The sequence below is a fragment of the Pectinophora gossypiella genome, chromosome 14 (genome assembly GCF_024362695.1).
Source record: "Pectinophora gossypiella chromosome 14, ilPecGoss1.1, whole genome shotgun sequence".
NCBI classification, from domain to species: domain Eukaryota; kingdom Metazoa; phylum Arthropoda; class Insecta; order Lepidoptera; family Gelechiidae; genus Pectinophora; species Pectinophora gossypiella.
Window position 1 is genome coordinate 740,859 of NC_065417.1, and position 15,226 is coordinate 756,084.

At 39.3% G+C, this 15,226-nt stretch overlaps 1 protein-coding gene and 1 long non-coding RNA gene across 2 annotated transcripts in view; one reads left to right on the forward strand and one right to left on the reverse strand.

The window, feature by feature from the left end:
• Positions 1-15,226, reverse strand: part of LOC126372643 (serine/threonine-protein kinase SMG1) — a 208,649-nt gene that overhangs the window by 36,122 nt on the left and 157,301 nt on the right. The window lies entirely within an intron of this gene.
• Positions 82-11,790, forward strand: LOC126372596 (uncharacterized). The gene is made up of 2 exons (XR_007567187.1): positions 82-266; positions 11,680-11,790. It is a non-coding gene; the product is annotated as an uncharacterized LOC126372596 (long non-coding RNA).

Here is a 15,226-nt window from a genome sequence, read left to right on the forward strand (position 1 = left end):
TGTAATGACCTCAACGAATGTATAACGGGAGTCCATTATTTGGCATAATCTAATCATAATAACATCGTACGTACGTAAACAGCCTATATACGTCCCACTGCTGGGCACAGGCCTCCCCTCAATCAACCGGAGGGGGTATGGAGCATACTCCACCACGCTGCTCCAATGCGGGTTGGTGGAGGTGTTTTTTTACGGCTAATAGCCGGGACCAACGGCTTAACGTGCCCTCCGAAGCACGGAATCATCTTACTTTTTCGGACAATCAGGTGATTCAAGCCTTAAAAGTCCTTACCAAACAAAGGACAGTCTCACAAAGTGATTTCGACAATGTCCCCATCGGGAATCGAATCCGGACCTCCAGATCGTGAGCCTTACGCTAACTACTAGACCACGGAGGCTGTTTCATAATAACATAAATCTGCATAACATGCTTGGCATAACCCAATGCGCATAATATGTAATTTGAATAGCAAACTTTCTTTATTAAGATTTCCATGAGTGGCCGGCCTTATATTTTTACATAAATTAAAAAGCAACATTCGTTTTATTAATGTTTTTTAATTGTTATGTATATTATATAATATGCGAGTAATTATTAAGCGATAATTATTTATCTTCTTCTATCGTGTGGGTTGTGAGGTACATTACCAACCGTAACAACCCTGGTGTCAGGGTTACTACAGAGCCGCCGAAGGCACCCGACATGACTCATCAGTAAGTAGTAACCGGGACCAACGGCTTAACTTGCCTTCTGAAGCACGGATCGTCTTACTTTCGGACAATCAGGTGATCATCCTGTAATGTCCTAATCAAACTAGGGATCACAAAAGTGATTTTTGTGATATGTCCCCACCGGGATTCGAACCCGGGACCTCTGAATCGTGAGCCCAATGCTCAACCACTGGACCATGGAGATCCGTGGAGAATTATTTATAATACGGGTTGACGGGGTGACAACCTAGTCAAATGAGATACTTTTTACGAAACATCAAAACGAAAGTCTTTTGTTGTTTGTATGGAAATACTGTCCTGTGACGTTATCAATAAAAGCGGTCAAACGTCGTACTCAGAGTTACTCAATTCCTAAATAAGTGCGAACAGTAAAATAAGATTGATCTTTGATCATCTTAGACTGGCTTCTATAATGTAGATTAGCATTTTATAATTTATCTGTGAACCAGTCAAATACCCTATTATGCAGACATTGCTATGCGGAATTAAAATATGAGTTTTTAACAGCTCACGACTATATACCTTATGGTTGTCTGGAAGAAATCGCTTTAAGCGATGAGGCCGCCATTTGCCATGTACTTAGTTAAGAGACTTTTTGTAATAAAGTGTATTTGTATTGTATTGTATATCAATTGGAGTACTCAGAGGTACATCCATCTCAAGGTGAACTAAGTACCCACACCTCACCGAGTTTTGTTTTAAAATAGATATAACCTTTTTCGAAACTATAAAGAACAAAACTATTTAAACGACAACCTTCCCTGTCGCAGATGGAATTGAAATAATAATGAAGAAGAAGTGAGGACGCGGGTGAGGGTAGAGGGGAGGGGGTGTTCCAGGCTATGCAATATTCAGAGTGTCTCACCTGCAAATTGTCGGAACAAAACATTGAATAAACAGGTATATAGGTATGGTAATTGAAACGCTGAGACGTAAACAATAAATGCGTTTGAGGCGAGGTTACTCGTATTTTGTCCGAATATTTATTTATATTCCCTGAAGGATCTCTTGTTTGCAAACATTCATACATGAGTACATCTATATTAGAAATAATTTTTAGACGGTTGTTTTAGATTTCTGCTTAAAATTGTCGTGTGTTCCATAAATTTTATGCATGTCGATTACCCGTCCCTTTCTTTTTCAACGGATATGAAAATGACAGGTATAACTTAAAATAAAATTAGATGGCGTCTGCAGGAATTAGCACCACTGTCTGTTTTCGGTGTATGTTCTTTTTGTCTGTTTCATTATGTACTAATTTAATTTAATGATTTGCTACTTATAAAATAGTAAATATTTCATTTGAATATATGCCCTAAATATTTCCTTTTATCTTAGAATGACATTCAGAGAAATAAAAAAGACCCTTAAAAAGTGTGGTAAGTATATTTTTGTTATACAGGGTGTTAGTGACATCGTACTGAATACTGAAGAGGATGATTCAGACAATAATTCTGAGTTAATATCAAGCGAAGTTTTCCGTCGCATAATACATGACTTTCTGGTGTTTTTTTAAATTATTTTCATTTCCGTACTTTTGCGACGGAAAATTCCGCTTGATATCAACTCAGAATCATGGTCTGAGAGTAAGCCATCAAAGTTTTCGTTACGATGTCGCTAACAACCTGTATTATAAGTGGTATAGTATAGTCTGTATTGTTTGCGTGCAGAGGTCAAGGTAGTATTTAGTTTTAATCGGTTTATTTCAGAAATTACTTAATTTACCTACGGTTTGTAATATTGGTTTGGAAGGTTCGGACACGTGAAGGTAATTTTAGGGATCAACTAGGAAAACTACTATAATTGTGAATACACGAGTATACTACATATAAAATTCATGACGGTCCTATTCGGAGAACAGAATGTCACGCATCTGAGAAAAAGTGAAAACTGTATTCGAGTTTAGAATTCATTTTAGGGTCATAGAAATTGATTGCTAGGAAGTACATACATACATAAACTCACGCCCGTAATCCCTAATAGGGTGGGCAGAGCCACAAGTATTCAAAGACAACTTTGCAGCCACTGTTGATACGAAGTCCTAAGATGGATTATGATGAACCTTATGGTGATAAGGGATCAGCCTATCGCCCATAACATTAGATCGTCATTTAGAGGACACAATCCCTCTGGTCGGATTTTACGACATGCCCGGGAAGACAAGCAGCTGAACGTGTTCTATGTTTTTTATTTGCTCCCAGAACAGCACAGAAGCAAGGAAGTGCCCCCGATAATGGCAATAGGCGCGCCCTCTATTACATGGGACGTAACATAGCGGGAAAGGACTGGCTGTATAGACCCTAGACACCTCTAGGGGTAGGCATCCCTTCGGAGATACAGTCATGATGCTTTATTACGTTGATTCTGATCGACAACAGTCTACCACTTTTACCACAGCTAAGCATCAGTTCAGCACAAGTACCCAGACACTGTTGACATAAAATCCGTCGAAAAAAACCGCAAGAGGCCAAAACAAACACTAAAAGTTGCCGCTGGGTGGGGAGCAGTTAGCTCGACAAAGGCTTCGCGACAAAGGCTCCAACACTACACCACAGTGAAACCAAAACAGCAAGTTATTTTCATATAACGCACAAACATGTGTTGTGTCAATGGTCTGTATTCGGCTCTATTCTACTCATTTCAATCAATCTATAATTGTTTATTGCACAAAATATATACTTAGGACGTACAAACGGATCAACATCACTAATTTAAGAGCCACGCTCTTGTCGGTGTAGCATTCTCCATTCTTTTCTATCAAAGACCAATTCCTTCACTTCCTTAGAACACACGACGTAAGCCTGACGTAAGGACAACCAATAGGGAAAGGCTTATTTATTTCTAAAGAACAAACAAAAAAGTATTTATTATGAAAGACATTTTCGTCTGTGTTTGAACCGAGGAAGGCTCACAGAGACTGCACGTGCCTTCAGTTTTTGCTGTATTTAGTTTTTTTGACGACGTTTTTTATTTTTAATTATACAAAGGCAGCCCTGCGGTGTTCTAACTGTGCAGGAGAATTTTATGTGACTGAGATTTCCAGATTTAACTCCACGTTTTGGTGTTGCTGTTTTTGAGACATGTTGGTGAAAAGGGACGAATTTACATATATTAACATTAAAAATATATATACATATTTACTTTACCCCGTTTTCGCAGGGTCCGCTTATTTAACGTGAAGATTTGACAGGTTTTTTTTACAGAAGCGACTGCCTGTCTGCCGTTCCAACCCGCTTCCGATCCTACAACTTCACAATGAGAGTTAAGCGTTTTTCCAACTGAGTTACCAAGGCGTCGACGAGAAAAAATATAAAACTATTTTTAATATTTAAACACTTATTCAACATTCGGTAGGTATAAATTTTATTACATAACATAAAACAGCCTGTATACGTTACCTCCCCTTAATCAAACAGAGGGGGTATCGAGCATACTCCGCCACGCTGCTCCACTGCGGGTTGGTGGTGGTGCTTTTACGGCTAATAGCCGGGACCAACTGCTGAACGTGCTCTCGGAAGCAGGGAAACATCTTACTTTTTATAAGTTATATTACCTACTAATATACCTTAGGCTTAGTTTACTCCGAAAATACTTACCGCCATTACAAAAGGAAGACAAGGTAAACCAGGTTTAAAATAATACTCCGAGGCACGAAAGATGTCGACAAATTCTAATGAAAGTAGGTATAATGATTCTATGGAGAATCTGCGACGACCTCTATCACTGCTGTGAGACGAAGTATATTTCAAAAAAAGTTTTTTTTTTGTATTCGTTTTGTAATTACACTGGTACTTTCTAATTGGGTAGTTTCCTAGATCAAAGATAAATTATGAATTTCTCATTAACTAAATAAAGACAGATATAAAGGTGACAAAATTGTTTTCTATTTAATTTATTTATGAATTTCAATAACGAAAAATGTAATACTAACTGCGACATTTTGTCACGTTTTTCTATGACGTCACAGGCTGCTTTTCATACAAATTCCACAGTAATTTAGTGTTTTGACGTTTAGTAAAAAGTAACTGATTTGACTGGTTGGAAACTAGCCTGTTGTTAGTTAACATGTAAATAAATGTTTGTATGCGAGCCTTAGAACTAGTATACACATAAATTAAGTTTAGCATTTGAAGTAAATTATGAATGCTAATGTAAGTGGGTAAACAATTCGTGACTGCAATATGAACGCTGACGGCCTCTGTGGTCCAGTGGTCGAGCGTTGGGCACTAGATCCGGAGATCCCGGTTTCGATTCCCGGTGGAGACATATCACAAAAAAATGTGGTTCCTATAGTAGACGACAGGTCGACATGGCAATTCTCTAGTGACGTGACGTTTTCAATATCGATATATTTTTATTATGTATGTAACAAAATGTGAATAAAATAATACCACGTTTTCATTTAAGTTAATATTTATTCAGCTGAATCATCTAACGTTAATTTTATTTCTAAAATATTATTCTTAGTTTTCAATTATATGTAAAATATACTTGCTATATTTATAATTTTGATTGACCATACATATTTAGATTAGATTTCTTTTAAATCTATTGTTTTTCTTTTGTGTTAATGTTAATTTCTAATTCAATAAATTATGTGAGCGAGATTATAATCGATAAACGCGGTCGATATGGACTCGTGCGACACTAAGACTAAGACGCCGCGGGGACTGTGCGGGTGTGCGGGGCGACCCCGCCTCCGCGGCTCACGTCATGCCCCGATTGCCATGTCGACCTGTCGTCAACAGTAGTTTGGTTGGTTTGGCTGATCATCAGATTGTCCGAAAGTAAGATGATCCGTGCTTCGGAAGGCACGTTAAGCTGTTGGTCCCGGTTACTACTTACTGATGTAAGTAGTCGTTACATGAGTAATGTCAGGGGCCTTTGGCGGCTCAATAGTAACCCTGACACCAGGGTTGATGAGGTTGGTACTCTTGATTAGGAAAGTAACTTGATCCGTGTTTCAGAGGGCATGTAGTCAGTTCAGGCATTATATTTCCTTAAGTATATTATCGTTGCATAAGCTCTCAACCTATCAATAACCCTGACACCAAGACTGATGAGATCGGTCATTTAACTCACAACCTTTACTTACTTAGTAGAACATTAATGACACATTTTTTAAGGTTTGCATTTGAATGGTATAATCCACCGCAGTATGTATTTCCTAAATGAGACAAAGATTTTATTTTCTAACATTTTCACAATGGACCATTTTTATGGCCGATAGACTGATGTCCAACTTATCGTATCAAAAGTGGCTGCAATCTGTCTCCTGATTGTCTATGACTCTGTCTACCCCATTAGGGAATACGATGCTGAGTTAATGTATGTAAGTGTACGTTCTCTATTATACCCTAACACCCTCTAAGCCTATCTACGAGCGACTGAGTATTAACTGTAAATCTGACATAATCCGGTCGTAGCTGTCTACGAGCTTCTACGTCACGCGTAGCAAGACTACGGCGTAGCGTTAGTTTCCTCAATACATGTCAGTTGTTACTTGTAACTCGATTATAATTATACATATTCGTAAACACTTTCACACCCATAATCCCTTATAGAGTAGACAGAGCTTCGTGTTATTAGAGACTTGCAGCCAAATCACTAAGATAGTATACATGAACGGTGTTGTCATAGAATAAAGAATAATTATAACGAATAGGAATCCACCCCCCTCCCCACTCCACCCCCCTCGATAACTCACTGATGCAAGTCCAGCACCGGGGATCGAGCCGGGGGACTATATAAAAGCAAAAGTTGTTATCTTTTAAGATTTACTATCTATCTACTCAGCCTGTATCCACCCACTGTTGGGTACAGCCCTCCTGTCTTTCACGCCATCCTTTCCTGTGCAAGTCTCATCCATTGCTTTCCGGCGTACCTCATGTCATACGACCACCGTGCTGGTGCTCTGTTTACATTGATAGTTATTCATATAACTTAGACTAAATACATATTTCAGAGTTTCAAGTTGTAATAATATTTAATGCTACTAATTTACTAAATATAGCAGTTGCTTTGGTTGACCTTCACTGCTAGCTTGTTGGCAAGCCTATTCAAACCCACTTCATTATTTATTTCTAGCACTCGAGCCTCGATTTACTGTTACCTGTTAAAACGTCATTACCCGCTAATAAATAACCCTTCTCATCATCATCATCATCAGCCGTACGACGCCCACTGCTGGGCATAGGCCTCCCCCAAGGATCTCCACGACGATCGGTCCTGCGCTGCCCGCATCCAGCGGCTTCCCGCGACCTTCGCCAGATCGTCGGTCCACCTTGTAGCGGGCCTACCCACTGAGCGTCTTCCGACACGTGGTCGCCATTCCAGAACCCTTCCGCCCCAGCGGCCATCGGTTCTCCTCGCCATGTGTCCTGCCCACTGCCACTTCAGCTTTGCAATTCTCCGAGCTATGTCGGTGACTTTAGTTCTCCTGCGGAACCCTTCTATTTAGATGTTAATCAAGCAATGTACGCACTACAATAATATAAAAAATCATGTTAATCTTAACTGACTCCAATATATTCAGAGAACTTTTTTGTTTTAATGACCTTAGAAAAGGTTCAGTACGATCTACTCTGAACCAGCGTGCGTGTGTGAAACTATTGATGAATGTGGAGGAAGTAAGAGAATTCCATAGTCTCTATTTTGCCTGGGTGGGAAATAAGCGTGAGTTTATGTATGTATGAAAGAAAATATTTATTCGACAAAAAATACATAATTACATATTGTTTAGCGGTAGGCCTGAGTTTATGTATGTATGTTTTGTTTTACGGGTACTTTAGAATATATCCTATATAGGTACCACTTAATCCTTTAGAGCCGTGGCAGGCCAGTTGAACGCTTGACTCTCCCTATGAGGTCCCAGGTTCGAATCCCAGCACGGACTGAAACCAATGATTTTCGAATTTTCGGAAGTATGTGTACCTGTATTAGGCTAGTTTACCCTTTTGATTAGAAGGTCAGACAGGCAGTTGCTTCTGTAAAAAGCCGGATCTGTCAAATGTTCAAGTTAGGTAAGCGGACTTCGTAAAAAAGAGTTAACAAAAAAGATAAGGAGATTATGATCCTTTGTAGTAGCAGATAAACCCCGTCCCGATGAGGTCTGAGCTGGTGTGCGCGTGAAAACGCAAAATGGGGCGACCCAAAGCGACCTGACGACCCTAGGTTGACCGGGAATTAAAAAGTCTCGGCATGTCATGGGAACAAGCTACAGTGCAAAATATCGTGAGGAGTGGAAATCTGTTATTCCTAGATCCCAAAAGGATTAGAAGAAGAGAGAAGAGCCGATGCTTATTACATGAAAGATCAGAAGCAGTAGTTTATCTGTCAGTCATTTTCATACAGCCTCCATGGCCTTTGAGCCACAAAGGCTGTTTACAGATAAGCCTGTGCCGAGCGATAACATCGACGACAGATATATGTAGTTGTAGTAAAATTGAGTGCCGTTTAGGCCTTAGCCACACTAAATGGAAATTCCGTCGAATACAAAACTACGCGGAAGATCGGTCGTTCTCACTTTATACGCAATTTAATTTTACCATTGTATTTTGTTGATTTTGGAATTTTAATTTTTGAATTGTAATTTTAATTTAATTTAATTTCTAATGTAAATATGGGTTACATGCCTGAAATAAAATGATTTTATTTATTTATTTATTTAATAACATGTATTGGCGTTCCGCCGCGGAAGTTCGGCGACGGAATTTCCGTCTAGTGTGGCAAAGGCCTTAGATGAGTCAACGTTTATATTAAGAGATTTTTCTTTTCATTTAGAACAGAATCTGTTTCTTTTTTGTCAGTGAATGCATTGTGGGATTAACTGTCTGGGAACTATTATTAGGTAGCCAAATTACTAAATTGTATAACAATACTTTATTTGTTTTTTAAAAAACGTCTAAGGCCCTGTGCTGAGGCTTTTCTTGCAGTTCCTTTACCCGGCTATACAGGTTGTGAGAAGCTGCAGTAGTTCTAAAAATGACTATTCCAAATATAACTCTGTTACCTATAAATACATTTTTTAATTTGAATTTCAGTTATCTTAGTATTTAGAACAAATCACGACACAAATATGCATTCATTTACTCAATTAACAACATCAATAACTATTAAAATACTACACTTACTACTACTATTATATTACTATTATCTTTAAAATTAAAAACTTTGAAACGTCATTTTTTACATAACGAACATGTCATCCGCCTAAAACTACTGCAGCTTCTCACAACCTGTACAGCCAGGGAAACGAAGCTACAAGGAAAAAATCAGCACAGGGCCCTAGACGTTCTTAAAAAAAGTATTGTTACAAAACTTTGTAATTTGGCTGCCTAATAACAGTTACCAGACACAAAGAAACGAATTCCATTAGACGTCCTTTTTTGTGATAAGTCTATTGTTTTTATGTAACTCTGTCTATTTGGTGTAATAAAGTATACTTGGATCCGAAAATGACCTTAATGACCTGACCACGGGTCATTGACCTGCCCTTCATAATAGTAGGACCACGGCTACACACGTACTGTTGATGAATGTGTTAAGGTATGGAGCCTTAAAAAACCTTAAATTACCTGAATGATACACAATTATATCGTTGCCTTAAAGTAAAAACCAAACGAGAGTGACAAGGTAAATTCAATCCAGGTAAAAAATGTGGTCTCAATTTTTTTTTTGGACACGAAAATCGTATCAGAATGTGATTATTCAAAAATGCGCCAATCTTCTTCTATCGTGTGGGTTGTGGGGTGCATTACCAACCCCATCAACCCTGGTGTCAGGGTTATTATTGAGCCGCCAAAGGTCCCTGACATGGCTCATGTAACGACTACTTACTTATATCAGTAAGTAGTAACCGGGACGAACGGCTGAACGTGCCTTCCGAAGTACACAGTAAATAAAAAACTTGTTCTTTATACAATAGAACTAAGTCTTTAATATAAAGTTGCCATCTTAAAGAACTACTTTTCATTATTGCTGTGAAGAAGCAGTGAAGTAATAAAGCCGGCAAAACCGACAAAATGAGTGAAATGAATTGCAGTTTTTCGCCTCTTCAACTTTTATGATAAAACTTTCACTATTTGAGAAGTCTGAAGCTAAAAGCTATAACGACAGTCGCTTTTGAGCTAGATATTTGATTAAAGGTACAGTGCAGCTTGTGATGCACCGTTTCCAGGAATGTTCCGAAAAAGGAACAAAAAAAGGCGCATAAGTTATGTAAAAATATCTTTACTACCTTCGAACCTTTAGGCAAATAAGATCAAATGGCTAGGTCATGTGCACTGAATGGACTTGCACCAATTCTTCTTCCTAAGCCTTGTTCCGCTTATACAGGGTCGGCTCTCCTTATCCTATTTCTATAGGTTGGTCGGTTTTGGGCCAGTTTGGCGTCCAGGTCTAATTGTTTCAGGTCCTTTTGGACCGTCGTTAACCATGTGGCGGGGGGTCTTCCACGCCCTCTTTTTGACGTCGGGATATTTAGGGCTGTTCTGACTATATGGTCTTCTGGGCGTCTCATGACGTGGCCGTACCAGCGCATTCGTTTTTCTTGAAGTTTATCGAATGGACTTGCACCAATGAGTTACTAATTTAACTTTAGTCACAGAATAACGAATAGTACTACGTATAGAACGGCAACTCTTCGCTCCCCGCCGGCGTCTGAGCAAGGTTTACCTTACCCTCCCTCAAACACAGTTTAGTCTTCAATCATATGGCGTCAGACGTCACACACACAGATGCGCGTGTAAGATAATGTCAATGTAAGTGGTGTCTGTGTGAAAGAGGTTGTTTGTATAAAGTGTCCGGGTTGTGCTCTAGTGCAGTTTTCCCTCACACAGTTGGCTCGACCGTTATAGACGGCGATACAGCTACCTATCACGTTGGTCTAACAGAAAGCTCGGTGAAGTGTACTTAGTTCAACTTGCGTTGAATACATATCACTAACTAGCCCAATTTGGAATATAGTCGTGAGCCTATATTATGTTGGAAATGTATTTATTTACGAAACGGAAATACCAGAACAGCGGTAAATATCGAGCTTTAGTTCTGATTTCCATGTCTCAAGGGACGGAGACTAGAAACCTTTGCTTAGTAGAGATATTGTACGAAAATATACGTACTCGTACGGTTTTATATAGTATCACTTAGTAACATAAGAGAGCATCACGCCTGTAGGGGTAAACAGAAGTGTATAGTATATAGCTGTAGGATTTTAGCTGTAGGTAGATCCCTAGTTTGCTTAGGACATTACAGGCTGATCACCTGATTGTCCGAAAGTAAGACGATCCGTGCTTTGGAAGGCACGTAAAGCCGTTGGTCCCGGTTACTAGTTACTAATGTAAGTACGTAGTCGTTATATGAGTCATGTCAGTGGCCTTTTGCGGCTCAATAGTAACCCTGACACCAGGGTTGATGAGGTTGGTAATTCACCTCACAAACCACACGATAAAAGAAGAAGAAGTAAGAGACAGTATTTCTTTTAAAGTCGTAAGGCCTAGGCGACATCTAAAATCCAAATTCCATTGTTCACTTAACACGTTCTTATACAGAGTGAGATATATTTGAAAACGCAAAAATAATTATAATCACTTATTAAATGACAAAATTAATGTTACTACAATATTTCTAAACAAAATAATATTAATATTAATATAATTACAAATTAACAATTCAAGACCTTACGTGTCTAATCGTCAAACAATACCCCCCGAGTTGTTCCAGGCGCAAAGGTCCCCATTACACTCGCCGCATTATCATAAACTGCCTATATACGTCCCACTGCTGGGCACAGGCCTCCCCTCAATCAACCGGAGGGGGTATGGAGCATACTCCACCACGCTGCTCCACTGCGGGTTGGTGGAGGTGTTTTTTACGGCTAGTAGCCGGGACCAACGGCTTAACGTGCCCTCCGAAGCACGGAATCATCTTACTTTTTCGGACAATCAGGTGATTCAAGCCTGAAAAGTCCTTACCAAACAAAGGACAGTCTCACATAGTGATTTCGACAATGTCCCCATCGGGAATCGAACCCGGATCTCCAGATCGTGAGCCTAACGCTCTAACCACTAGACCACGGAGGCTGTTACTCGCCGCATTACCACGCAAGAATGATTAACAAATCATCTTTATTTGTGTATATTTCAAAAGCAGATTTACTCCTTTTGTCCAACGTAAGGTAAGCTGTTTGTGGTCTTGTTCCAAAAGAAAGCCGATATACTTCATCAAAGTACTCGTACATAATAAAGTAATTTCATAAATGAATATTATCTGTATTCTACTTCCAACAAAAGCGGTGAAATTCCGCGAAATAATTTGCATATTACACACGTGATAACATTACCCGGACAATGCGAGAAGAAAATTGAATTGAAGATCAAACGCGAGTCAATTACCCCGGGGAGGATCGCGAGTATGGCATCGACGATACAACTATTAGACTCCTAATAACAGACAACACATCTGATATATCGGATACAGGATACCGTCGGACGACGTTCGACCAATCGCGGCCATTTCCGTGATCTTTCAAGGCGTTTAAGATCTTGAATGCGCCAATCAGAACTCAGAAACCAACACCCCCCCCCCCCTCAGCTTGTTGACAAAATTAAATTTTATTTGTCTATTTCGTTGTATCCTCGATGCTGGCCGGCAATCCGCTGATGAAATATGCCTGCGAGCACAAAAGATCGCAGGTGGCTGTTCTAACATATCCGGGATATCCCAAAAGCTAAGGCTTTACGTTCCGATTCTATTCAAAGATTTTTTTAAAAGTAATAACGTTCTGAATGTCAAGCATGTCGTTATAATTAAAGGCCACCACACGTGATAACATTACCCGGACAATGCGAGAAGAAAATTGAATTGAAGATCAAACGCGAGTCAATTACCCCGGGGAGGATCGCGAGTATGGCATCGACGATACAACTATTAGACTCCTAATAACAGACAACACATCTGATATATCGGATACAGGATACCGTCGGACGACGTTCGACCAATCGCGGCCATTTCCGTGATCTTTCAAGGCGTTTAAGATCTTGAATGCGCCAATCAGAACTCAGAAACCAACACCCCCCCCCCCCTCAGCTTGTTGACAAAATTAAATTTTATTTGTCTATTTCGTTGTATCCTCGATGCTGGCCGGCAATCCGCTGATGAAATATGCCTGCGAGCACAAAAGATCGCAGGTGGCTGTTCTAACATATCCGGGATATCCCAAAAGCTAAGGCTTTACGTTCCGATTCTATTCAAAGATTTTTTTAAAAGTAATAACGTTCTGAATGTCAAGCATGTCGTTATAATTAAAGGCCACCATGTAAGGGCCTCCCTCGGGTCCGCTATAATTTGTAATCATCAAAGTAGCGGAGTGAATGTAAACATATTACGTGCCAAGATTTGTTTGCTAGTGTCCGCTGGTCCGACCTTCGCTAGATCAAACAACGACCATTGACAAACTCACCAGCAATAACAACCACACACACTTGCAACGGTCAACAATGTATTTAAATATACCTATGGGCGTTTACTAGTGTATACAGGGTGTTAGTGACATCGTAACGAATGCTGAGGGGGATGATTCAGCTCATTATTATCAAGAGTTAATATCAAGTGGAATTTTACATCGTAAAATTCATGAAAATTTATTTATATGTACACAACAAAACAGACAGAAAAAGAAATTGTGTTTTTTTTTATTATTTTCAGTACCATACTTTTGCAACGGAAAATTCCACTTGATATAAACTCAGAATCATGGTCTCAAAGATCCCTCAGTTTTCGTTACGATGCCCCATATAACACCCATACCTACTTGTATGGCAACCTGTTGTATTTTGATATTAAAAAAATAACTGTTATTTTCGTCATTTGTCACTAAACTAAGCTTTGAAATAATTAAGTACAGCAATTCGTTTCGTCAATATAAATTAATATGAAACTTAATGAACAAAATAAAGTAGAACTATATGCTGCTATAAAGTCATCATCACTAATTTAAGAGCCACGCTCTTATCGGTGTAGCATTCTCCATGCTACTTTTTAGGGAAAAATAGGGCATTGGTTTTCTTCCTGCCTTCCGCCCCGCAGTACTCTGTCTGACGCGAGTGGAATGGCGCCCAGAATTGTCTATTTCAAAGCAGTACTAGGATTCCTGTTCACCGCCTCTGAATAGCACTGACAGTTACTGCTGCCCTCTGTCAGGTTCCAGGTTACAGTCCCTGTGACTCGCCTCTTCCTTCCTTCCTGCAGTGCCGTACCGATGGCTCTCACCTCCGCGTCTGCAACCGTTGAGGCTATTGGCCTTTAAGGCAGTTATTAATTAATACAAAACTTAATGAGCGGGACTAACGTCAAACGGTCATAGCGTGTCGCTAGTTTAGAATCTATTTTTGTTCTATCACACCATTTAGTTTATTTTTATTTATTTATTCACAAAGTGGTATTATAATATTTACATAACAATAGTCTCGCCAAACTGCAGAGGCAGTTTGTTGGCAAGCATGCACTCGTTACCGTAACCTAATTATAATACCTATCTATATCTAAGAGTAATATTCAAAGAAAAGATTTAGCAAAACAGAATTAGCATTAATTTACCACTCAGTATAAGTACTACATTTTGTGCAAACACATGGCCGCAGATAAACATTTCTTATTCATACTAATCGACTTTCGCTTTAGAGTGCGTCATGGGTGAGGGAAAACAGCATAATAAACTCTTTAACTTACCCCTATACCTAACACGTTCAATATTCATAGTAGATTTTTTTATATTTCTAATCTACTTATCATAGCTAATTGCCGGACTAATTTCCACGAGACTAGATAGAAAACGATAACAGGAAACAGACTCGGTTGCTCCTCTAACAAAGCTACGTCATAATTTCCAGATTATCTCCAAAACCGACAATTTACTTTAAACATTATTAATGAAGATCAAAAGCGCGGCTGCTTCAGAAACCGAGCCTGGAACACAGGCAGTGAAAAGGTTAAATGAGATTTTTTTCCAAGTGCCTTTGGTAAGGAGATAGCAGGCGAAGCGGTTAATTGAGGGGCGTTTGAGCCACCTGACTCCGAGTCGTCACTGGCTTAATGACGACACCCAAGGAATAATTAAAACTTTCCACAAAAACACAGTTTTTTCGCCCTGAAAGGGGCATTCTGTTGAAGTTTTGTCTCGCTGAATGGCAGCGCGACGGATTAAAGTTTTTGAATTTGCGAGTCGCAAGTCCAAATCATTTCGTGGAACAGTTAACTGGGTGAAATTAATGTTGCCAGGTGAAAGGGTAAATGCGAATATAAATCTTTTTTCCATTCATTAACTATTTATTAACACAGACATTTGTATGTTAAACAAATTGCAAGCTTAGGCGAAGATTACTGGCTTAAAATAGTTTTTCGTTGCAACTGAAATTCATGTATGAAAACCACAGTGGCAAAATAGTAGGTCATTGCATATATGCAACGCTTTCACTTTCAAAAAGCATTTTAAATG